Consider the following 26,692-nt stretch of genomic DNA (forward strand, 5'->3'; position numbering starts at 1 on the left):
TCCCCCTCTCCCCCCTCTCCCCCCTCTCCCCCTCCTTCCCTCTCCCTCCCTCTCCCTCCCTCTCTCCCTCTCTCCCTCTCTCCCTCTCTCCCTCTCTCCCTCTCCCCCCCTCCCCTCTCTCTCTCTCCTTTCTGATCATCATGTGAGCTGCTCCCCTCAGCCACAGTCTTCTGCCATTTTGTTCTGCCTCACCTTGAGCCCCAAGGAATGAAGCCAGCTGTCTGTGGATGGAGACCTCTGAAACTGTGAGTCCTCAAATAAACTTTTCCTCTTTTACAGTTGTTCTGGTTGGGTCCTCTAGTCACAGCATCAAACAAACAAACAAACAAACAAACAAAAAAAAAAAACCCTGACTAAAACAGGCATCCTGGCTCAAGTTTGGTCAAGGGGAGTGTCTTTATTGAAATGTTCACATCCTATTACTATGTCAAAAAAGTAGTAGTGCGATCCTGATTGTGTTAAAATATACAGATCCACACAGAGGATATGAGGAAGTCTGGTTTTCTTTTTTTGTTTTTCTCAAGTTCCCAGGTTTGTACAATGAACTCATATTGCTTTTATAATTAAAAATATACATTAAGTTTATTACATCTCCTTGAGAGGTGGGAAATTCTTCACCTTGACTTTTTAGGGCCAGGCAAGTCTTCTTTAACTTTTTTTTTTTCATGATTATTTTTATTTATTTATTTTTTTTTAATTTTTTATTGTTGTTGTTCAAAACATTACATAGTTCTTGACATATCATATTTCACACTTTGATTCAAGTGGGTTATGAACTCCCATTTTTACCCCGTATACAGATTGCAGAATCACATCAGTTACACATCCATTGATTTACATATTGCCATACTAGTGTCTGTTGTATTCTGCTGTCTTTAACTTTTATTGAGCGTTGCAGCCCTAGAAACAGAAACCAAGAGTCTTTGCAGACCACTGGAGACAAGGCCATTAGCTGTGACAGAGAGGGGCCTGCCAGAGAGCTTTGGCAAAATGGAGGTTGAATCCAGGAGCCAGTGTTCTGCTCCTCCTATAGCTGTGGTATATACTCATTCTGGTCTTGAATAAAAATAAAAGATGCTCACCAGGTGATCCAGCTTAGGGGAGACCTGCCATCTGCTTTTACAGAAAATTCCTCATCCTGAAAATGGAGAGGCTGAGGAGTCATTCGGAGCATATTTATGAAGCTGTTGGAGGATGAAATAGGGTCAACCTAGATGTGATTTTTCCCCCCACTCCTTCCTTATGAGGAAGCAGCACCCCTAAGAGCATAAAATGGGTAATTTTAGAAAAGAAGGTAAAAGGACACACATTTTCAGGACCATTAATACAATGAGTAGAGATTATTATCTTTCAAAAGTGGTACAAGTAGATCACAAACAAGCTTGCAGGAGGATAGTGGGGTGGGGTAAGCCCCAAACCCACTAGTTTCTAACCTTTTTCTACTTGTGGCATAATACCGAAAACATGCTTGATATGATTATTTTTAAGAACCTAAGATGGCGCTTAATGAGTCACTGTTCATAACAGTGCAGTTGATATTGTATTTTGGTGTCTGTCCCATGATCCTCTGGGGTTCCTTTCCGTGCTGTGATTTTTGAGGAGAGCTCTTTATTATTCTGACTTCACAGGGTCCACTGAGCATGTCGCCTTCTCGGGAGCTCACCTCTGTCCTCTTAACCCACGCAGACAAAACCTGCTCAAAACTGAGTTCACTGACTAGAGTTGACTCAAAGAGCCACATGGCCCCCTATGCCCTGTCAGTGTGTATACCCGGGGGCAGAAAAAATAAAGACACACATGCAGCTTGGTGGCTGGCCCGAAGGTCAGGGAACATGGGCTGGAACCACGGTCGCAGCCTGTGCTGTTAGGGATGTTGATGGGCTGCTCTGGGAGCTTGCAGAAGGAGGTTGTAACTTTGGTCTGACCTAGGGTGACATCTCTGATGTTCTTGCAGAACAAATATCAGCTGAATGAAGGAGGGAGGCTTTGTGTTGTTTCAAAAGTCTCATAGTCGGTGGCATGTTTTCTTTGGTTGTATGTCCAAAAATCTCTGGAAGAATGACAATCCATTCTTCTTTCTCATCTTTATGTATAAAATGAAAAGACAGGAGTGGCACCCTCAGGTGAGAGGGGCCCCTAGTTTGGGGAGACCATTGATTAGAAGTGCATGTGTGCACTGTGTACGTGTGTGCACATGCACACAGGGGGTGTTTCATAGGTGTGTATTTCCACGCTGTCAGGTGGTGTACTGATGCTCTCACAGATCAGCTCCCAAGGCAGTGGCCCCCACAAGGTTACAAGAGCTTGGATGGAGTAGGATGTGCCTGTTGTGAGTGGGGCATTGGAAAAGGTCCCTAGGGGGTTCTAGGTCACACTTCATCAAGAGCTACTCACTGCGGGGAGTTGTCACTTTCCCTTTTGCTTTCCCAAGAGAAAGGTCATGTTGATCACTTCATCCACATTCAAAACTCACCACTCTCTAGGGTCGTTATTAATGGGGAAAATCTCCCTAGCCCATTAATATGCTAATGAGCCACCAATTGCCTGCAAAGCAATCTCTGGCCATAGGAAAGGCAGGCCACCTAGGTTTATTAACTGGTTTTCTGTTAACTGGGTTCTGTTATGCCCAACCCCAGTGGACAGCCATGTTCTGGCTCTCCAGACTGATGGTCAGTCTTTTGAGCGATGAGGCTGTCTGAGGCTTGGGTTGGCTGAACTGAGACTTCCAGGGTCCTCTATGCAGAAGGTGCTACTGGGGAGAGGCTAGGACAAGGCCCAGAGAGGCAGGGGCAGCAGGCAACTGGCCCAGAGGTGGAAAGACTAGAGCTGGACAGGAAAGTGTGCAGACACACAAAGGACCAGGGGTTTGCAACCACATGTGCCTAGAGAAGTCCTGCCTGCCCCCTACCCTCCTTCCCAGTGGCAGGCCATTGAAATCTGCTCTCAGAGCAGGTGCATGAACTTGCAAGACTGCAACCCACACAGAGGCAACTTGGTGCATTAAGTTTTCCATTTGCTGATGTAACACACTATTGCAATCTTCATGGCTTTAAACAGCATGTCTTTATCATCTGACAGTTCTGGAGGGCAGAGATTGTCATAGGTACTGATGGATTATGACGGAATGGTATTCCTTTCTGGAGGTTCTGGGCAGAACCTGTTTCTAGCTTCTAGAAGGAGCCTGAATTCCTTGATTTATGGTCCCTTTCCACTGTCTTTAAATCCAGCAAGATTGTATCCTTTGGGTTTTTTTTTTTTCCAGAGTCAAACCATTCTCTGATCCATTGCTGCCTCCTCCTTCTACGAATACAGAGGGTCCTGCACACTCTAGGGTACTCTCTCATCTCGGAGTTGTCTGATGGGCCTTGATAATTCCATCTGCAACCTTCCTTCCTCTTTGCGATATAACGTGATCACAGGTTCTGGGGTGAGGGTGTAGCCGCCTTTGTGGGTGGTGGTTATTTTGTCTACAATACTTGATTGTGTTCCTGGTCCCGCTTCGCCAAGCACGGCAGGCATAGGATGAGTTTGTATTGGCAGCAACTTGGCTCCATGGCCCGTCTTCAAGACCCTTCCACTTATTTCTGACTCTCTCCTCTGGTCACTTCCCAGAGCAGCACACCCCTAGACATGTGTCAGTAGGTCTTTTTTTTTGGTACTGGGGCTTGAACCCAGGGTATCCTTTATCACTGAGCTATATCCACAGACCTTTTTATTTTTATTTTGAGACAGAATCTCCATAAGTTGCTGAGGCTGGCCTTGAATTTGTATCCTCTTGCCTTGGCCTCCCCAGTCACTGAGATTACAGGCGGGTGCCACTGTGCCTGGTTTAGGAATAGTTTTGGAGAAGAAATTTGAAAGGTGCACTTATCACCTGCAATTATCATAGGACCCAGCAACTACTCCTGGGTATTTATCTCAGAGAAATGAAGACGTATCTTGGTACAAATAATAACAAAAATAGCAGATTTATTTGTAATGGCCCTAAACGGAAAACAAACCAGATCTCCTTCAACACATCACAGAAACCACTTAGCTCCCCAAAAGACCATCAATACATGCCTTCTATAGAGAGTTATGTGAATGCAAAATGGTATTCTCAAAAAGTTGCATATTGTGATCCCATAGAAATTATGGAACGGGAGAACAGATTAGTGGTTGCCTGGGATTAAGAAGGAGTAAGAGGAGGGCTGGGGATGTGGCTCAAGCGGTGTCGCGCTTGCCTGGCATGTGTGCGGCCGGGGTTCGATCCTCAGCACCACATACAAACAAAGATGTTGTGTCCACTGATAACTAAAAAATAAATATTAAAATTCTCTCTCTCTCTCACTTAAAAAAAAAAAGAAGAAGGAGTAAGAGGAGGAAAGTGGGTATGGTTACTAGAGGGCAGCAGGGGAATCCTGTAATGGACTCCTGTGTATCTCCACTATCCATACCAGTTTCTTTGTTGTGACATTGCAGTACATGCAATGTACTATGTAGTTTTGCAAGATGTTACCACTGGGGGAAAATGGGTAAGAAACATAGGGGATCTCTCTATTATTTTTCCTCTGTATGTATATCTACAATTTTCTCAACATAGAAACTGTAATTAAAAAACAAAAAAATAGGCTGCTGTCTTCAGAGCCACAGTGGACTTGGCATGGCTGTCCTGCATCACACAGGGAGGTTTAAGGGGCTTCGCAAGTGTCCTGAAGGGTGGATAGTGCAAGGGAACTGTCTCGGACTTAACCTGTGCTGCTTTGGAAGCATTCATTTTCCTCAGTTTCGAATATGAGCAATAAATTCATCTTCTCGTATGCTAAGAGGTTATTTTTACACATAATATCAAGTTTATGGGGCCACTGAGGGTTGCAGTCAATAGAAGGCTCATTCTCCGTCAGGTTCACGGGGTCTGCTCTCAGCCCCTCCTCCATGTCCTCCTCCTTTCCTGCCCAGGTGTCTCAAATCCCTGCAGGGCAGAGGGGTGCCTGAGCTGGGCCTGCTGAGCTGGGGCAAGAGACCAGGCTGATGGGGCGCTTTCTAGCTCTCTAAGGCCCTTCTCTCCTCTCCCCCTCCTCTGAGGCCAGACAGCCACGTGCAGCCTGGGGGCGGGAGGCCAGGGCCAGGGCTGGAGGAGGGACAGAGAGCCGGGTCAGCAGGACCAGGCTTTGCTCAAGGCAAAGCTGTCAACTCTGCCCTTTTGAAAATGAGCAACAAAGGGGAAAAGGAAAGAAAAGAGAAAGGGAAGTGGGGGGAGCAGGCTGGGCAGGGGGAGGCCAGGCCAACAGGTGGGGACTGTTTAAACAGAAGGCCTGACTCAGCCTTTCCTTTCACTGAATTTCCAAAGACTGTTTGTTTTAGACGTCCCAGGCAGTGCCCGGAGAGAGGCTGGGGCTGGCCGGGCTTTGGGGGGAGGGGAGAGGCATCCCCAGGGCTCCTGCAGCCTTTCTTTGTGGGGAACTGCTTTAGGAGTTTCAGTTGCTCCCATTCTGGATTCTCAGCCCCAGGGCTTTCTCCTGGGGAGACTTTGGGCCTAGAGGGGTTGGAGGAGAGGGGAAGGGAGCTTAAGAGACAGTTATGACCCAAGAGCTATTAGTCTAGGAACTGTGTAGATGCAAAGACTGATACCAGGATGAAGAGAAAGGAGGCCCCCAGGCCTCCCCAGTCTAGTTATTTGAAGATTTTTCTTTTTGGAGAAGCGTGCCTTTTTTTCCTGGTTTCTTAGTTCCATGATTTGATTCACTCACTAACTGGCAAACCACACCTCCTCCAGGAAGGCCTCTAGTTCACCTTTAAAGGGAATTATGTTTGTATTTGGTCCCACCCTCTCAGTGAGTTTACCCTGGAGCTGCCTATTGAAACTCGCAGATCCATGATGTCCGTAGCAGAGCAGTACAATTTGCCAGGCTGGGTAGGGGTGGGTAGGGGTGGGAGGTGTTCTGCTTGTGCAACAGTTTTGAAAGCTAGTGTCTCCCAAGGTTTGGCCTTATAGGGCCACCGGCTGTGCCTAAGAACCAACCACGGGGGTTTTAGGATTTGGTATTTTTATCATTAGGAGTCAGGCTCCATCTCAACTCAAGCTTGGAAGCCCAAGGCAGAGCTGCACTGGAAACAACACATGATCAGTATTAGAGGAGAAATGTCAACGGCCTTCAATTCTTGAATTGGCCAAGGTGCCCCGGCCTCCATGCAGGATCTTGACTAGTTCATGTCCACATTCTGATCTCATTCTGTGTTGGGCGCTCCCTCTGCCTCTCCTCTCTTCAAGGTTCCATTGCTTTGAGCTGCCTGGATGCATCTCAGCCAGTCTTCTTGTCACATCCCAGATCCCAGAGGCCAGGGAGTCTGGCAGCCCTTTGCATAGAACTCAGAGTGGTGTCGGGTGTGTGTCAGGGAGGAGGTAGGTCTGGGGCAAACCAGCACTATTTTATCTGATTGTTTGGCCAAACATCAAATCAGATTCAAAAGGAAAAAAAAAAATAGTACTTGTGAATCTTCACATTGGACCAGATTCATAGTTCATTCAGGAAAATATTTTCACATGTTGAAGATATGTCAGACCTAGTGTAACCAAATGCAATGAGTTTGCATCTTGGTGAGTGCAAAGCCAAAAAGCACAACCAGGAGATAAAAGAGGGTAGGAAGATTTATTACCTGCAGCAGATAAGGAGAGCAGATAAGATAGCATTGGGGTTATTTTCCAACACAGGAGAAGCATGGGGGTTATATTCGGGGTGCCTATACATGTTCATAGAGGCAAGCCCATGCAGGGGGTGGGCACATTTCTGAGCATGCTCAGTTTAAGGTGTTCTTTTCTGAGCATGCTGAGTTTAAAGTCATAGGACACACATTCAAAAAGAAAAGACGGCAGACAAATTTCTGAGCATATTCAGTATAAGGTTATAGATCACATGTTTAAAAAGGAAAGATGGCAGACTCAAACTCCTCTGGGCACCATCAGTTTGTATTACAATGAGCTGAGTTTACTCAAGGCTGCCTGAAAAAAGAATGTGTCAGAGGGGGGCTGGGGATATAGCTTGGTTGGTAGGGTGCTTGCCTTGTATGCGGAAGGCCCTGGGTTCGATCTCCAGCGTCATAAGAGTGATCTGGTGACCTTTTCTGGTCTTCTGAAGTTTCTCCAGAGTTTTAGCTGAAATAAAAGGAAAGAACAACTTTGGAGGTGACTTAACAGGCTTTTAAAGGTGGAGGGCAACGTTTTCCCCATAAGTGGAGGAGTTTGCCCTTACAGGTGCCAGCTTTGCTTAGCTGCCAACCTCATTGCTTAGTCTAATCACTTGACCTTAGCAGGAAACTGCATAAGGGGTGTGGATGGTACTTACTAGTCCCCTGGTGACTTAAGGCCAGGCTTTTCTCTGCTTTGAAACATGGAGAGGTTGGATAAAATGGGAGTTTCTCTTTCTTCATCATCAATGATCTAATAGTTTCCTTTATTATATAAAATCCATGCTGTGGGGCATTTGCAGTTAAAATCTTTAAGGATAGTGCTCTATATAATCCAAATCTTAAAATTGAACCTGTACTACTCATTAGTGCATGGGATAGCTGGTGTTTATCATATAAACTTCATTTAATTTCAAGGGAAAAAAAAGCCAACAATTAGGTAACTATTGCTAAATGCTAGGTCTTCTATGAAACCCTCACGTGAGGTATCTCCTTATCCTCACCCAAACTCTTTAAAGTGGGCATTATTATACCCACTCTATTATTTACCTGTTTTGACACTAAGGTTTAGAGAAGTTGAACAATTTATCTGAAGTCACGTAATTTGTAGGAAGTAGTAGAGTTTAGGGTTTGAACCCACATCTCTCATTCAAGACCCCTCTTCCCTACCAAGCAGTCCTGCCTTCCCAAACACAAAATATTACTACCATCTTATTTAGCTTGTTGACTTTCTTTTGGTTTATTTTCCATTCTGCCTTTTAACATGGAGAACACAGCTCATGAACCCTCATTATTAGTCTGGTTGGGAAAACAAGATAAAATATCCTGATCATATAGATAAGTAAACATATAGACAAGAGTTAAGTGTTAAAATAGATAACATGGATTTCACTAAAATTAAAAAGTTTTGTGCTTCAGTGGACATCATCAAGAAGCTAAAAGGACAACCTACAGAATGGAAGTAAATATTTTGCAAATCCTATTTTGGATAAGATACTTATATTTGTAATATGTAAAGAATTCTTATAGCTCAATAAAAACCAATAAAAATGGGCAATTTTTTTTGCACATTTCCCCAAAGATGATATGTAAATGGTCAATAAACACATGAAAGATGTTCAACAGCATTTGCTGTCCAAGAAATGCAAATTAAAACTGCAATGAGATATCACTTCCCCCTCACGAGGATGGCTGAAAGCAAAAAGCCAGATGGTAATAACAAGGAATATTGGCAAGAATGTGCAGAAACTTTACTTTCTCACACAGTGCTGGTGGGAATGTGAAATGGTGCAGCCTCTGTAGAAAACAAGGTTAAACAAACTTACCATAAGATCCAGCGATTGCATGCCTAGGTATATACACCCAAGAGCACAGACATGTTCACACAAAGATTTGTTCATGAAAATTCAAGCAGCATTATTTGTAATAGAGCAAGAGTGGAAACAAGGCAAATGTTCATTAGCTAATGAACAGATAAACAAAATGTGGTGTCCCCAATCAGCGGGATATTATTTGCCAATAAGAAGGAATGAAGTACCTGCGTGTTGTAGCACGGCTGCACCTGGAGAACATGATCCAAGTGAAAAGACCAATACTATCTGATTCTGTTTTGGTGGAAGGTCCAGACCAGGTGACCCCGTGGAGACGGAAAGTAGATCAGTGGTTGGCTGGACTGGAGGGCTGGGAAGGAGTGGAGGGGTCTGGGATGGGGGATTGGTTTGGGGCTTCTTTTTGGGTGATGAAATGTTTTAAAATTGGAAATGATTGCACAACTCTAAACATGAAGAATCATTGAAAAGCACATCTTAAATGGATGAGTCCTATGATTTGTGAATTAAAGGTCAATAAAGCTGTTACTAAAGAAAAACAAATTTGGTGCTAAAGGCACTGGTTAGAGGAAGGCCATTGGAACAGTCAAGCATGGATCCACAGAGCAGGTGAAAGGGGTGGGGAAGGGGTGGGGAAGGGGTGGGGCTGCAGTGGAGCAGCAGCTTGAGGTCTTTCCAGGCTCAAGATCTTACTAATCAAGGCCTAGAGGGAGGAGTAGCCTTGGCACAGGAGAGGCACAGAGTTGGTCTCCCTGGCTGAGGGTTCCTGCAGGGGAATGGTGAGCAGGGGAGATGGCACCAGTCTCAAGGCTCAGAAATCCCAAGGTGGGCACTTGACTGCACAAGCAGGGAGATGCCAGTGTCTCTGGAGTGATTTGGTAAGAGCAGTATTTGGGGGAACTTCAAGGCTCTAATTGGCACAGATTAGAGCAGGAAAATGGACGGCTTATTTGAGTAACAGGGTGGACTGCCAGCTCTCTAGCCCCATCTGTGCGCAGTCCCTGCCATCCATCCAACCAGCCCAGCCCTTTCCACCAAACAACAGTGCTGATCACACCTTGACCCCCTCCCCACTACACCAGTCCCTTTACCTGAACAGCCATGTCTGTCACCTCCCTGGGCTCTCCTTTCAGGACACGGTGGCTCCTTCCTCCTGGCACTTGTTCATTGCACTAAACATTAAAGCAGCTGTTGGTTCGGGTCATCTCTCAGCTGCTTCTGTTAGACAGTCCTTTTCTGGCCTGTGACCTTGACTCTTGTTGCTCCACACCTCAGCCCAGATCCCTGCGTCTTGCCTGCCACATTGCAGGGGTGAAGTACATGCTTCTGTTTGTCCCTCCGAATCTCCTCTAAACTTCTGGAGGAAAATTAATGGCTCTGAGATGAGGATGGCCGATTTCTTTCTGTTCTCACAGTTCAGAGGGCCGGTACTTGCTTGTTTTGTTTATTCCAATTAGTGATAGAAGACACCATCTTATCCATCATCTTTGCCAGGCATAGCTTAGTCGAGAATCTTCTAGATCCAGCTGATCTCCACCTGTAGAAACTCGGGTCCATCCACAAGAGTAAATACCTCCATTATTTAAAAATTATTTTAATCACTGAGTATGATAGAATTTATTTATATTGTGTGATGCTTTGGATCAAACCAGGGCCTCTTGCAAGCTAGGCAAGCACTCTATCACTGAGATATACTCAAGCCCAATATTTCCTTTTGTTCTATGCTTTTTTTTTTTTCCTCTAATGAAGTGGTGATTCTGGATCGTCTACTTCTCCCTGTTAGATGCTTTATTTCAGTTGTTAGGCAATGAACAGCCATGGGAAGGGAGTCACATTGAATAATATGGAGTTAAATATACATAATCAAAAGAGTGAGAGTGGGAAAATTAGACTGGTGTGCACAGTGACGTGAGCTTGAGATGGGTGCTCTCAATCTCCTACTGCCTCCTAGCCTCTCTGTCCCCAAGTACATCACCTGTGGCAGCAGCTCATCAAGTGGATGACCCTGGTGTTTGTACTACGGGCTGTAACTATAGCTCAACCACTAGCTGGCTATATCATCCAAGAAATGGATCCTTCCTACACAGGTTAAAACAGATTCTGAGAGGTGGTGTGTGCTCTCCAGTGGAGGGAAATCAAAAGCTTATTGTGACCACATGAATTTTTTTTCCCTTGGACACTGACTTCGGAACTCAATCCCCAAAGGAGATGCCTCACTGGGGCCAACTAAAAAAAACATATATATGTAATTTTTTCAGTTGTAGATGGACACAATATCTTTTATTTATTTATTTATTTATTATGTGCTGACGATGGAACCTGGTGCCTCACAGGTGCTAGGCAAGCGCTCTGCCACTGAGCCCCAGCCCTTGGGGCCACTACTTATACCTCCAGTGCTTGTCACAGTGATGGGATCAGCGCAGGTGGAGTCCTGAGGAAGCCTCCAGTTGAGAAACAACTTGGTAGACATTCTGCACACCTGGCCTGCTCACTACTGCCTTGTCCCTATTCCACCCTCTGGTGCCACTTCCTGTTTCTTCCCAGGTGGCCACATCACCTTCCTTTGCCCTGTCCCTCTTTATAAATGATCTGGCCTGTGAGACTGAGGCGGCAGGTGGCTTGATGGAGTCAAGAGTTTCTGATGGATCCAAAGGTTACCTTTTGGGGTTCTTACTATTGTTATTTTTTATTCCTGGCATTGAAAACAAGGTTGGCTCACCATCCCATTCTATAGAGGCTGGTACAACAAAGCCAGTCACAGCAACAAGCAATTGTCTTAGATGTTTCCTCATTTGTCACCCACCTACCCATCCGTCCATTTTAAATGTATCCATCCATCCATCATCTGCCCACTTATTTTTTTTTTTAAATAAAAAGCACTATATATCCATGGAAAAATTTTATACAACATGAAGGGACTGATAGTGATGAGCATACTTTCCTCTCTTTGCTCATCCTGTTGCCCCAATCCTTTTACCAATTTACAGGGTATACTTCCACAAGTGTTCCTTGTATAAAATGTGCTATATTTAAATCTTTGTATTTTATTTACTTTTCTCAAATGGTATCATAAAATTCGTGTTTTCCTCCTTGCTGATTCTCACTTAAGAATGTATTTGGGGCATTTGTTTATGTCTCCTACTCTACTTTTCCTTTTCCTTTTCCTTTTTTTTTTAACCTCTCCCTGGCATTTTTTTCTTAAGCCTTCACAGTGACATCCAAGTTCTATTTGGGGCTCTCTGGTTTGGGTATTTTTCTGAATAATAACAACAATGGCTGTGAGGCAGACACATTGCATTCTACCTATATACACTCATTTAATTCATGCAATACAATTGTAGGGCCGATGTTATTCTCCTCATTTTGTAGGTGGGGAAGCTGAAGCATGGAAGGGTTACAGCAGAGCTGAGATCTGCAATAGGTAGCCTGGCGCTGACGCTCCCCAGCTCTGCCTCTGTGCCACACCGGCCCCGGCCATCTGCCTTTGGCTTCCTTTGCCATTTTGATCTTGGTATTCTGAACATTCTCAGGTGAGAGGTTCCTTCTTCAGAACTGGGCTTTTCCCTCTACCTCTGTTTCAGGGGATGAAGTTCAGAGAGCATCTGAGGATGGTCTGATGGGAGGTTGGGATGCAGCACATATTCCTGGCAGGAACCTCGAACACATCCATGCCATTCTGTCTGCCTGGGTTAAACCTGATTGGGGGAAAACTGGGTTACAGAATGTCCCCACTTCCCTGCTCTGATTTGTCTTTGGGAACTCAATCCAGTGCTCCTTCTAATTTCTCCTCGATGGGTTTTGGAACCCCTGGAGAATGTCCCCTGTGTGCTGTGCAGATCAGTCTTCTTGACCATCTTCCAGCTGCCTGTCTGGGCTTCTTGCCAGGACCTTCTGAATTTGCAAACCCACGTGAGGCATCTATGTTTCTGATGGCTGCCAAAGGGGGCCACCATCCCAGGGGCCTGGCTGCTCTGCAGTGGCGGGAGATAAGAGTCCTTCCAGAGCTCCGAGCAAAGTGCTTGGAGAGGGTACCCAGAGGTGCAAGAGAGCCTTTAGGACTGGGATGGGGACTGCTCACCATGGGAGCCTTTGATCTGGAGACTGGCAGTGAATGTGGGCAGGGGACAGGGGTGGGATTGGCAGAGGCTATTCTGAGCAAGAAGAATATCACAGAGGAGACACACATATCTGTCACCCGAGACTCTTGAGTTGTGCTCAGTGCCAATCTCTAAACTCAGCTGAGCTGCCTGTGGAGTGCTACAGATTCAAATCCTACCCAACTGAGCAGGGCTGGGGAAAGCTCTGCCTCCTCCCACTCTAGCCTGTTCTGGATGCAAGAAGCATTTATCATCCAGGAAGAAGCAGCAAGTATTTGTTGAGTGCCAGCTGTTTGCCTAGCACTGTTTTCCACTGGCTGTAGACAGAGAAGCTTTCTGTCCGCTCCTCGGCTTCCTGGAGTTAGGGGAGGTGTGGGAGCAAGATTGGACCCTTCTAGCCTAAGTTGTCCCTTCCTCCCTCTTTGTCTTGGAGCTAAAAGGCTTTCTCAGTTATTAGCATTTAGTCACTAGAGGTGGTTTTCTCAGAGCTCAGTTTAGATCAGGTGCTTAAAGACCAGAGGGCAGAGCATGATTGGGAGGAGGAGACGGGAGGCTGGGTCTGGTAGCACTGGAATTCCTGTCTATCTCAGGGTCTTGAGAGGTCACCCACTTTTATACTGGATCATAGAAAGAAGGATCTTTCTATGATCCAGTATAAAAGTACTGGAGCGGGTCTGGAATAGATGGGTAAACCCTCCTTCTCTGTGGGGAGGGAACCGATTCATACTTATAGAGCATCTGTAGGGTGCCAAAAACTTTCCATGGGTGCTCTCATATGGGAGAAGGATAATTTTCCCCATTTTACGGATTACAAGATGAGGGCAAAAAAGATCAAGCAATTTTCCCAAACTTGCATACTTAGTGGGATAGTTTGATATATTTGTGAATTTTCCAAGATCCTGCAGAGAAATTAGAGTAATTAAACAACTTCTCCAAAGATAGACAAAGGGAAGGTGAGACTTCAGAAAGCCCCTCCAGTTCTTATCACTGTGGGCTGCTGCTTCTTTGAGTCTGAGATCTCTGGACGCTACTGACTTGGAATTCTCAGGGAGGATCTGGGTGTCTGCACACCCTGGGGAGGAGGCCTGCTCATCAGACTCTGGGTTATGTGACTTGTACCTGGATTAGCAACAAAGGAATCCTCGTCACAGCCACAGAAGTGGAACTGTGGCCGCTGGGAGATGTTGGGATTCCTGGAATGAAGCCTTCTTTTTAGAAACAGAAGCAGGGTAGAGATGAAGAGTCGCCTAAAGGGTGAGGAGTGGAGGGGTAGTTGTCCTTCCCACCCACGAGCTTTTGGAAAACAATCAGAATGACAGGACCTTTAGAGATTCGGGAGAGTTCTGGGCTGCTCTGAAGCTGAGTGGGACGGGGAGGGAAGTGGTGCCTAAAAATACTCCCCGAGGAGGGCTTGTGAGGTCATCTCCCCAGGATACTCTGTCTACCCTGGCAGACTGGCTGCGGTCCCTCGTCCAGCCCCAAGTACAGTCATCTGCGCAGGAGCAGCTCAAGAGACACAAGGGGACCTGGACGGGGTTCAGAGAAGGGACCCAGAGGTGATGAAATAGCTGGAAACTAGAGCCCCGAGGCAAGGTCAGGTGCCTGGGACCGGCTCCACCCAGGGTGGAGAGGGTTGGGGAGGAGAGGAGTAAGGAAAGAGCCCCAAAGCCTCTGGCCATGGCTCTTGTCTGGTCCTATCAAGGAGGGAATGAGGGTCACAGTGTGGCTCTGCTCTTGAGGGTGTGGACCTTGATCCCTTGGAGCATTAGAAATCCCACAGGAAGGGAGGGCTGCCTTTTCAGGTTATCAGCACACTTGTCCCCCTCTGCAAATGAGAGGCTGGGACTGGGAGCCACTGCAGCTAAGGGCTCTGAGAGCCCTTGGGTCCTACAAGCGTGAGTCGTGACTGACATATTTCAGACAGCTGGCACCGGGGAGGTAGAGACAGTTTCAAACGTGTTGGGGTGGCCTGCCTGATACCCATCAATCATCCTTCGCTTGAGGTCACCCACTTTTACATGAGACCCTGGGAAGGAGTCCTGGAGTAGGTCTGGAGTAGGTGGATAAAGACTCTTTCTCTGTGGGGAGGGAACAGATTCACACTTACGGAGCACCTACTGGATGCTGCGAATTTTCCAAGGATGCTCCTCCCATTTGGGAAAGGGGTTGTTTTCCCATTTTGCAGTTTAGGAGATGAGGGCATTAGAGATCAAACAATTTACCCAAACTTGCATAGAAAGCGGTACAGTGTAGACAAGAACCAGGGTGGGTCCAACCCATAGTCCATCTGCAGTGGGTGAGGGAGGTTTCCTCTGGTCCCTGTGCTCAGGCAGTGGTACCCAGGAGAGCTCATGTCATTCCTCGGTCTATACCCCAATTCAGAGGTGGCTGCAACTGGGTCCCTCCTCGGCTTAGTGGAAAGCTCCATGGGGAGAAGGGATGCATTTATGTGTCTGGAAGTGCTGAAAGAGATACAATCCTCGGGCCTGGATTTGCAGTGGGTGTCTGGTTGCCTCAGCTGGGAATCTGAACCGGACCATTTTCCACGGGCGAATTAGCTCAACAATCCAGCCCACAAAGGGAGCAGCTGATATGTCAGTTAACAGGCTCAGAGGGGTGTGGGGGGCCCTGGGGGTGCACGGAGCTGGGAGGGGAGGGAGGGGACTATTGACCTTCTCTTGTCTTGCTGCCCTGAGTCCCAGCCTTTCTGCTTGGGAACCTGGGAGGGAGGCTGGTCTGATTTCCCCGTGGTCTGAACGGTGGGAATTTTTTTGGTGGCAGATTATATTTTCCTGAGACGGTTTGAATTACACCTACCCCATTTCATTTAATTAGACTGGTGTTGCTGTCTATTGTGTCCAGTGGGCCTTCCTGAATGAATAAATAGTAACATGTTTGTTTTCTTTGGGGTGGGGTAGTTTTTTTTTTTTTTTTTAATGGTGGGTTTGGCAAAAGAAGGCAGAGAATAAGGAACGAGGTGAAGTCATGGGGGAGGAGGGTAGAGGTAAATTGTCACCCTCCTGAGCTGGAGCTCAGTAACCTGTGTCCCCCCACTTCTTCTTGCCCCTCTTTTATACACGGTATTCAGAGCCTCCTCTGTTTTCACATCTATTCCCCAGCCAGGCTTTCTTTTTCTTTGCAATGTCCCTGGGAATCGGGCACTTCCTCCTTCAGCAGGACTCTGGCCTTGGCCCTTCTCGTTTTACTGTAGTTTTCCATCCAACCCCACATCCTCCTCTCTTTCTTTAGTTTCTGGCTGCCACAAGTTCATCCACAGGGAACTTGTTGAATAAGCCACGATTCAATTCACCATAGAACATTATGCTGCTGAGAAAAAGAATACAGAGAATTCTACCGATGTCAACATGGAATGCTTGTTGAAAGATAAAGAATGGTTGTAATTAGGATGCTCTGTTTGTGTAATAAAGGGATGCTTATGTGTGCACATTGTATTTCTGGAAATATATAAAAGATCTGTTGCTCCCTGAGAAGGGGAATGAATGGAGTCTTGGGTTTGGAGAGGGACCTATATTTATATCACATTTTTGGTGCTATGTTTTTTATGATCATGCGCATGCATTCCTTTTTTGTCATGAAGAACTGGTATATTAAAAGAAAATGTGGAATATAAAAAAACACAATACAAGATGGTACATGCTTAATGATCAGGTGAAGCAGTAATTAAGATCTGTCTTGAAGGGTTCAGATTTGAATTGCAGTTCTCCCCAAATATTAAGCCTAGGATGGTAAGCAATTTACTTAATCTTTCTAAACCTCAGTTCTCTCATCTGTCAAATAGGGTAACCGTAGTATCTACTTTACGAGGTTTTTAAGCTTACATTTTTGCAGTGAAGGCAAAGTTAAGTATATAACTCGGTGGATATAAGTTTTAATTTCTTTATAAAATTCTTCATGAAAGTGAAATCACAGATCGTTAAAAGTAATGGTAAGACCATGGATCCTGATTTTTCCTTTTAGAATATATCATTTGAGATAGATAATGACAGGTCTAAATTCCAAAGACAGTGGGAGTGGTGTTTACCTAAGAGGCTTCTAGAAGCTTTGGAAAAGGGGATAAAATAGCTGAGTCTCTTGAGAGACAAAGCAAATTTGGTGAGGCTGCACCATGAGGCCACCCCAGGCATGGACCACAGTGTGGGCAGAGTGATGGGAGGAAGGATCGGGGAGCCTGATAGACCACGTGTAGTCGATCCGGCAGGAACAGAAGTTTCCTCGTGAGGGTGATAAATGGAGACAGATATTTTAAATTAGGTTTTGAGGGCCTTAAAGGCCAAGCCAAAGATCTCAGACTGGGTTCTAGAGAAATGGAGAGGCTGCAGGTGTGAAGAAGGCAGTCACTTCAAAGCCCAGTGGCATAGAACAACCATTTGTCACGCTCACAAATTCAATGTGTCAGTGTTTGGGACTTGGTTCAGCAGGAGCACTTTGACTGCTCCCCAGTGTCTGGGACCTCAGCTAGAAGACTTGGAAGTCAGAGGTGGCTTGGTGGCTGCGGCTGGACTCCTCTGAAGGCTTGTCTGCTCATGTGTTTGCATATGATGCTGGCAGTCAGCTGTGTCTCCAAAACATGCTCTTGGCCTCTCTGCTTAATCTGGGTTTGCTCACAACACAGCAACTGGGTTCCAAGAGTAACCAACCCAGACAGTCAGGAAACGGTGGTGATGCCTTTTCTACCAGCTTTAGAACTGCGGCAGCATCCTGTCCACTGGTTTAGTCATCGAGGCAGTTACAAAGCTTTGTTCAAACTCAAGGCAAGAGGAAACAGAGACCGCCTCTTGATGGAGGACCAGAAATATTGTTGGGAGCACCTTTGCAAAATAAAATCTGCTGCAGAGTGATGTAACAAAAGCCATTTACTGAAAACAAATAAAAGAAATATTCATTGAGCATTTGTGAAGTGTTAGAGACAACTCTAGAGGCAGAGAATACGGTGATGAGCAAAACCAGACATGGTTCCACCTTCCTGGAGGTGGTGGGGGAGGCAGACACGAATTCATTCATTGAACAATGTAGAATTTCAACTATGGTAAGGAGCAAGAGGACTCTGAGCTCCTACAATAGATTGTGAATTTCATAGTCAAAGAGGGAGAAAAGGTTTCCCTAGAGACATTTGGGCAAAGAACGAAGGGTGATAGAAGCAGAGTAAGCAAAGGCCAAAGGAAAAGGGCTTTCCATGTACACGTCTCAGGGCAGGAGGAAGGAGGTGTACCTGATGGCTCTCTGTGTGTGCAGTCGTGGGAGAGAGGACCGCGGCAGCAAGTGTAAGTAGCCGTGGGGCAGACAGAAATTTCGGAGAAAGACTCAGCTAACTGAACAGGGAAGACACAGGAAAGGCAAAGGGTCAAAAGTTTCTAGAAAATGTTAGTTCAGGATGACAGGAGGATGCTGCTACCGTGAATTGGGGTCTGGAAGGGGCCGATTTGGAGAGGAAGACCTTGTGTTCATGCTGAGAGGTGTTGAGTTTGCACAAAGCTTTGTTACCAAACAAATAGCAAAAAGATCAGGAGCTGGCCTGTTTATCTGACCAGGCAAGGGGTGGAGCTCTCTCTGTATTTTTGAGTAGCGGATGTAAAAAGGACGCTAAAGCTGTGAGAATGGGGGAAGCGTGGTAGATCAAGAAGGGACTGGACTGGGTTTTAGGGAATTCCCATGTTTGAGGGGAGACGGAGGTTGGGAAGCCAAAGAAGGGGACAGTGAGAATGGCCTGGTGCTGAAGAGCTGTACCTGGGAGTTTAAATGGAAAGTGGTAGGAGGAGGCTTCAGGAGGAGGCTGTGGTCCAAGTGCCATGGAGAGCAACCAGGGCAGGAAACTAGCAAAAAGCCCAAAGAAAAACCCTAGGGGTCTTGATGACCTGGCCTAAGGTTTTGCCAGACTTCTGGAGACAGAAACAAGCAGGAAGGGTAAGCCAGGGAAGGGGGGTGGTGAGGAAGTTGGGGGCAGGCAAGGGAAGTGGCTGGATGGCTTTGGTACTGCAGGAGGCACCAGGTGTGAGCTGCAGGAGATGACGAGGTCAAGGGGAAGCTGGTTAGGATCTGGGAGTGCTGCTCTCGGGAGGCGACCAAGCATTCAGCTGAGGACCAGGAGTGTTAGACATTTAGGGCTTTGCATCTTCCTTGGCTGAAGATTTTCCTACTTGTTTTTAAGAAGGTGGCCTCAAAGGGTCCTGGGTAAGGAAACCCTGCCATCCAGAAGGGAGTGAAGCCATAAGGGATAGATTTGTGCTTTAAATCCAGGCCTGGCCAAGCAAGTAATGTACCTTGGTACCTGGAAACAATTAGTCTGTATAGAATTTTGTCTCAAGATCTCCTGGTAGTGAAAAAAAATTTTTTTTTTTTAATTCCCAAGCTTTCCAAAGGCCTCTGTTAAGCAACTCTCAGAGAATTCACAACACCGTATTGACTGATCTGTTTACATTCTCCCTTCCCTTAGTGAGGCCTCTCCAGGGTGAGGGCTGCACATTGTTTTTCTTTAACTGCCAGACCTGGGGTATCAGGGCCTCAGAGGTCAGAGAAGTCAGGGCCTTGTCTTCCATTTCTGAGAGCCCTGACATTGATTAAAATGGGAACAATGACACAATAAGTTTATGAAAGTCATGGCCTAATTCAAACAAAGAGTGAAATGGGTTAACACTCTTACCACACTTGCACAAAAATGAAACATACTTGTGCTACTCATTGATGACAGACTTATTGAAAAAGTATTATTCACAGTGGAGAGTCTCCACCTCATCTCGTTGGGAGCTGATGTCAGCATCTACACTTGAGGCTGTGAGGCAAATGGGCCTCTCACCACGGAGGCCATTCCAACCACCCTTCCCAGTCCTGCCTGACCCCAGCTGGATGTGTGGCACGTGAACGGCACTGGGTGCACGTTCCATTTCCCCTACTTGGACCACAAAGCCATGGGCATGTCTTTGGATCCCTGCTTCTCCTCTTTCTGGTCTTTGCTCCAACATGGCCTCTGTGGAGAGACCTTCCCATTCCCCTCACTCTTCAATACCTTTCTCTACTTTTATTTTCTCCATTGTACTTGCTGTCGCCCAATATTCTGCATAGTTGGCTCTTTATTTTTTTCTTGTTCGGTTTCCTTTTAGAACATAAGCTCTAGGAAGCTTAGTAGCTTCCTAGTAGGTACTAGTGACTCCTACTAGGTAATCCTAGTGGGTAATCCTATTGGGTACTAGTGTTCATTTCCTAGGGCTACCATAACCCACCCCTGCCCCCTGTCAAACTGTGTAGTTTAAATAAGAGAAAGATGTTGCCTCACAGTTTAGAGGCTAGAAGTCTAATGTCAAGGTGCTGGCAGGATTAGGTCCTTCTGAGGGCTAAGAGGGAGAATCTGTTCCAGACCTTTCTCTTAGCTTGTGGTGGCCTCAGACATTCCTTGGCTTTTAGGTGGCATTCTTCCTGGTCTTCACATTTTCTTCCCTCTGTATGTGTCTGTGTTCAAACTTTCCCTTTTTATAAGGACACTGGTGACACTGGTAACACTGGATTAAGGTCCATCCCAATGACCTCGATTTAACTGGATCATCTGCCAAAAGCCTATTTTCAAATTAGATCACACTCACAGGTACTTGAGCTTAGGACTTCAACATCTTTTGGAGGAAGCCATTCAAACTTTAATTGTAACAAATATTTGTGGAATAAATAAATGAAGTCACTTTCTTGATTTGGGATGAAAGCAGACCATTTGAAGGCAGACCTGATCTTGACCATTGGTGGACATTTAATAGGCATCTGCAGAAGATGGAGAAGGGGGACAAGGGAAAGAAGGGGTCTTCCCGGAGCTGCTGACTGCTGAGAGGTGGAAAGGCAGGAACTGTCCAGCCAGATCTGATGGGGATTCCATTCACACCCAGCAAAGCAGAGCCCAGAGCAGATCTCAGAGGAACCAGAGGGGCCTGCATGCATTTCAAGGAATCTGAAGCCAGAGGTTACAACTGGGGAGCAATACCCAAATGGAGAACAAGGAGGCAGATTCTGAAGGGCTGAAACCCCCATGAGGGCTGGTAGCAAAGAGGACCCAATTCCTCTTGATTGTTGGTTTAAGGTCCCACCTGGACCACAGGTGGAGATGGGAAGCAGGAAGCCAGTGCCCTGTGTGTGGGCTTGTGCTGAGGATGGAACTCTGGGCCATGTCACCTTCTTGCTCTTAGGCTTCAGTATATGCTTCCTTTCCCCTTGGCTGCTTTTTCTCTGGATAAAAGGTACTTTTGAGCATTTCAACTTTTTTATTGGCTGTCCTTGGGAGGAAGGGAACTGCTGATGGGAGACCAGTTGAAGGTGACCCAGGGCCAGGCAGCAGGCAGCCCAGCGTGAGATGAGAAAGAAGTAGGAGCACAGAGCGTAGACCTCATGGCTGACCGCGGAGCCTTTCCTAGTTGAGGATTTAATTTGCAAGATACGGAAGCAGAAAATATAGCCCAACTTTGGCTTCCTGAAGATGTAATGTCACTGGGCCAATGTTATGGTTTAGATATAAGGTGTCCCCCAAATGCTTATGTGTGACACAATGTAAGAAAGTGTAGAGGTGAAATGATTGTGTTATGAGAACCTTAATCTAATCCCTAATCCTTGATAGGGATTAACTGGGTGGTAACCATTGGCAGGTAGGGTATGGCTGGAGGAGATGGGGAGATGGGGGCACACCCTTGGGGTTTCTGTTTTGGGTGTGGGGAGGGGAGCAGTCTCTTTGCTTCCAGGTTCCATATCCTGAGCAGCTTTTCTCCACCATACCCTTCTGTCATGATGTTCTGAGACCTCTGACACAGTGAGCCTCAAAATAAACCTTTCCCCCTCTAATTGTTCTTGTCAGGTCTTTTGGTCACAGCAGAAAGCAAAAAACCAAAACCAAACCAAACCAAAACAACAACAACAACAAACCTGACTAAATAAACAAAAAGCCATTACATGCACTTACAGAGCGCAGGATGAAGGAACTTCATTTGGTTCAAGGAGCAATGGTCAGTCATCTCCCAGCAGACGTAGGGGAAATCCCTGGGATACACAGCTAAGTGAGCTACCTGGTAGAGGAGACAGGCATGTAAATAAAAGTTTTGTCCCAGAGAAGTGTCAAAAGAGAGTCTGCCATTATTGTTTTCCTTGGGTGGCCCAAAAGTGAGTGGCTTAAAACAACAGAACTGCATTGTCTCATGGTTCTAGAGGCTAGAAGTTCAATGTCAAGGTGTCAGCAGATCCATCATTCTGACTCCTAAGAAGAATCTTCTTGCTCTTCTGGCTTCTGGTACTTAGCAGCAACCCTTGGTGCTCCTTGCTCACAGATGTGTTACTTCAGTCACATGGTATTGTCCCCTGTCTTTATTTTGACGTCAGTCATATTGGACTATACTAATGGCTTCATTTCACTTGATTACCTCTGCCAAAGTCCTATTTCTGAATGAGGTCACATTCCCAGTGCTGGGGCTTATGACCTCAATGTGTCTTTTTTGGGAGGGTGCAGTTTAACTCATTGTCCTGTAAATAAGTGACCACCTGAGGGTATGTGTATATAACAGGCAGAGGGTTAGGAAAGTTTTCCCAGAAAGATCACTGCAGAAGGAAAAGCATCTCAGACAGACAGGACAGCAAAGACGAGAAGAACTAAAGATGGAAGACACTGCCACTCTTGGGATTCAGCTGTGTCACAGGCATGATGTTAGATGCTACATGATCACACCTATTTCATTGTGTCCTTACTACCCTGTCTTGATAAAATGAGACATGGAACCAGGAAGGGTCTGCCCAAGATCAGACACAGTGTGGCACCACAGTGGAGAGAAGAACCCACACCTGAACCCTGTGTCTAGTGACTTATCTAAAAAAATGGCATAAAACTGAAGTGATTCGCAGGTGGGAGAATGTGGGGGGGGGTAGGGCAATCTCTTGGATGGAGCCTACTCCACCATGGAAATTCTTCTGGGTCAGACATCTGAGAAAGGCCTTGGACTGACGTCTGAATCTCCAGAGAAACTTGCTGAGCTTCTGGAGATTTACAGATCCAAGCAACTGCCATAGTGATCAGAGTTGGGTTGTCACACCCCACTCTAGGACTTGGCTTACTCTGTGCCCTTGGGTAGGGCAAATGCTGCTCCTCATGAGAAGACTAGCTATCAGTTTTCAGTGTGTCCTTGGCCTTGAGGAAAATAGGGACAGCCTGGTGGCTTGACTTTCCTACTTCTGTGCCTCTGCCAAGTGATTAACTACCACATACAACCTCCAAAGACCTAATAAGTACTTGGTAAAATAAATTCAACAATCTAAGCTTCTCCAAGAGGTAGTGGGGAGAACTCTGTCTTTGGAGGTGGAACATGGGTTTGAACTTGGGTCCTCCTACTTACTATGTGCTCTTGGCTATGTCAGGGCTGTCTCTCAGTTTTTTCATTTAGATGCTAACCTCACTCACAGAGTAGTAGTGGGTATTGAATAAGACCATAGATGTGTTTTGTTAATATTATAGTGCTGTATATATGCAAATTATTAACCATAATTTATACACTTAGGACTTTAAAAAATTTTTTTATATGTTGATGGACCTTTATTCTATTCATTTATCTATATGCCATGCTGAGAATCAAACCCAGTGCCTCACACATGCCAGGCAAGTGCTCTACCACTGAGCCAAAACCTCAGGCCCCACTTAGGACTTTTCATGGAGCTAAATTAGACAATCTCCCCTGTAAGCTTTTCTTTCCCAAATAGGACCCTTTGAAACAGGTTGTCAAACTATGGCATAAAAGCCAAATCTTTCTAGTCTTAGTTCATGGTCTGAACAGAACATAAGAATGACTTTTATATATTTAAGTGGTTAAAAAAATCAAAAGAATAATATTTCTTTCTATTGTTCTTGGTACCAGGGATTAAACCTAGGGGCACCTAACCACCGAGTCAGAACCACTGTCCTTTTGAGATGGTCTCACCAAGTTGTACAGGACCTCACTAAATTGCTGAGGCCAGCTTTGAACCTGCCTCAGCCTCCCGAGTCGCTGGGATTACAGGTACTTGCCACTGCAGCTGACTTAAGAATAATATTTCACAGCACATAAAATTGATATGAAAGTCAAATTTCCACGTCCATCAATAAAGTTTTGTTGGCCTATAGCCACACTCATTCTTTGTCCTGTGGTTGCTTTTACTCTACAACAGGGAGTGGATGGAGTAGCTACCCTGGACCCTGTGTGGCCTGCATACCCCAAGATATTGACCACCTAGTCCTTTACCTAAAAGATTTGCTGACCCTGCTCTAGAATAACAAAACCAGGCAAATAAAACTCGGAGCTACACCCTAGTCTTTTTATTCAAATTAGCTGTGTCCACATTTCTTAAACCTTTAGGTCTTTGAGGAGTTCCTGCAGCCCCAACTTCCCAGAAACTGAGGACATCAGCCTGGACTGTAGCTTACACAGGGTAACAAATCTCTCCCCAAGACAGCCTGTGTGCTGGGTGGCCTGAGGCCTCTCCTGTCAGAACTGAGGGATAGACGAAGGCCCTGTTCCCTTAGGAGAGCTGCAGCTGTCTGAGCCCAGAGCCACACAAATCCTGCCTGCTGCATTTTGGCCATTGAAGTTGCCTGTGTGTCAGCTGGCAGAGTGCTTTGCCTAGTGACAGGTCTCCTATTTAAATATAATCACCTTTTTATATCCACAGAGCTCCTGAATGCCTGTCCCCACCCAGAGCTTTCCCTGATGATTGAAAACAGCTAAACCAACAAATGGCATTATCTCTTCTGAATGGACTCAGTTTATCACCTGGACAAGCCCAGAAATTTTAGTGCTGAGCTTCTCTTTGTTGTAGCAACAGGTGCTCAGGAAGGGAGCAGGGGCGGGCAGGGGGAAGGATGGGTTTAAGTACCGGAATGGGGCAAGAAAAGGAAGGTTGTGGAATGCTCTTTGGGGGAGATCTTTGGAAGATGAATCAGCTTCGCTACTCTGGAATGAACTGGAACGGAATCCTCAGGGGTGACAGGTGACATGATGATCTTTCAAGGTTCTGGAAAATGTTCTATGATTAAACTGAGTATTCTATAAAAGGAGAGGTTCCTTTTTTTTTTAATTTTTTTTTTTTTTTTTTTAGGTAATGGTGGAGATTGAACCCAGGGCCCAAAGGAAAGGTTCCTAAAGACTTTTCTTGCAAAGTTCAAGGAAACAAAGATTTTACGGGAAGATTTATTTTTCTTTATATTTTTTAGTTCTGCATATAAATATCCCTGTAGCCTAAGCTAGTTTAAGTATCCAGAAAACAAAGAAGGAAAGGAAGGAAGGAAGGAAGGAAGGAAGGAAGGAAAGAAGATTGGGTAGATGGGTGGGGGGGAGAAAGAAAGAAAGAGAGAAAGAGAGGGAGGGAGGGAGGGAGGGAGGGGGATGGATGAGGGGGGAGATGCAAAGAGACAAGCCCAACTAGAAATGTCTTGCATGACTTTCTAATTGCTTTGTTGACAGTGTCTTCTTTTCAGTGAGTTACGCTGTTTTTGAGGAAAGGGACAGAGTTGTAGCAGCCAGGATTGTTCTAGTTACAAATAGCAGAATTTCCATAATCAGCCCAGGCTAGAAGGGATTTGTTGGTCTAACAGACAGCTGGGGACAGGGAAGAGACAAAGGGCTAGGACTCACTGCCCCTCACATAGATTCCTGCCCATGTGCCCTTCTTGTGCACCCAGCCTGACTTTCTTTTTAAGTTGGATCTAAGGGTGCCAGCAACCACAGAGTTCCACATCTGCCATCTTTACCCCAAAGAAGCAGCACCTTTTCTCGAAGTTTGATGGAGGAAGAGTTAGGTCAGCGTGGGCCTACCTTGACTCATGTGCCCAACCTGTGGTGACAGAAGCAGGCTTCATGGCTGGGGATCTCTAGTAGAATATGAGTGGTATGGGATGGGCTGAAGGAGGACATCCCCAAAATAGAAGTCAGTAGGAGGTGTGCTAGGGAGACAGAGTAAGAGGCACCTATCTCAGTGACTTCCCTTTCTTGAATAGCCTTCCTCAGCACTTGGCCCTGAGCTGGACAGAAACGCTGAGAGCCATTTTCCTTCCAAGGTGCTGTCTCTCATCCCTTGTTTAAAATTTATCTCTAGGCTGGGACTGCCAAACCCCTTTCCAGAGTAAATACGTCCCCTCACCCTGATGGATTGAGAATCTGCTTTTTCACAGACTTCATAAGCTACAAAGGTCATTGGCAATTTGGCTCTTCCTTTCCAGAGAGCTGCAAGCAAGCATTGAATAAATGAGGCCCAACCACTGAGCACTGTGCTAGTCAGCCTTCCGTCACTGTGACAGAATACCTGGGATAATCAACTGAAAAGGAGGAAAGATTTACTTTGGCTCATGGTTGGAGAAGCCTCAGTCCAGGGGTTGCTTGGCTCTGTTGCTTTTTGGCCCGTGTGGAGGCAGCACATCACGGCAGAGGGCACAAGGTGGAGTGAAGCAGCTCACCTTATTAGGCCAGGAAGCAGGGAGAGTGGAAGGAGCCAGGGTTCCCATATCTCCTTCTAAGGCACACGCCCATGACCTAACTTCCTTCTGCTAGGTCCCACCACCTCCCAACATCACCCCAGACTGGTGACCAAGCCTTTAGCATAGGGTCCTTTGAAAAACATCCAAGCCATAACCAGCATCCCTTCAACTTATATTTGTTCAGCACCTTTTTAAAAAATAAATTTTATTTTTTTAGAGTACTTCTAGGTTCATAACAAAACAGAGCAAAAAATATAGAGAATTCCCGTTCAACCCTTATTTTTCACAAGCTATCATGTGACAGCTTTTATTGACATGATCTTATTCTACTTCACAGGGCTGGAAGGTAGGGGTACATTTTTCATCTCTACCTGAAGGTAAGGAAACTGAGGCCTAGGAAGGTGAAAGGTTTGCCCAAGGTCTTGTCGCTTTGAGGGGTCAGCCTGGGGTATGACTTCCCTCCAAAGTTCCCAAGGCAGGAAGGCTGACTCTAATGGTGGAATTCTTTTATATCTCTATTCATTGGTGGGAGAAATATTCCAGGTGTTGAAAGGTTCTGAAAACCCTGAACTCGGCAAACGGGCGAGGTTCTCTCTGCCCATATTTGTTCAGGTCATCGTTTTTGAGTCTCTACC

General features: G+C 45.9%; 1 long non-coding RNA gene across 1 annotated transcript; it reads left to right on the forward strand.

The window, feature by feature from the left end:
- Window positions 1-154: 154 nt before the first annotated feature.
- Window positions 155-24,413, forward strand: LOC124089534 (uncharacterized). The gene is made up of 3 exons (XR_009226304.1): window positions 155-245; window positions 23,467-23,607; window positions 24,257-24,413. It is a non-coding gene; the product is annotated as an uncharacterized LOC124089534 (long non-coding RNA).
- The last annotated feature ends 2,279 nt before the right edge of the window (window positions 24,414-26,692 follow it).

Source organism: Marmota monax, unplaced genomic scaffold, assembly GCF_021218885.2.
Source record: "Marmota monax isolate L192 unplaced genomic scaffold, Marmota_monax_Labrador192_F-V1.1 WCK01_AAM20220418_F8-fsc00041, whole genome shotgun sequence".
Taxonomy (NCBI): Eukaryota; Metazoa; Chordata; class Mammalia; order Rodentia; family Sciuridae; genus Marmota; species Marmota monax.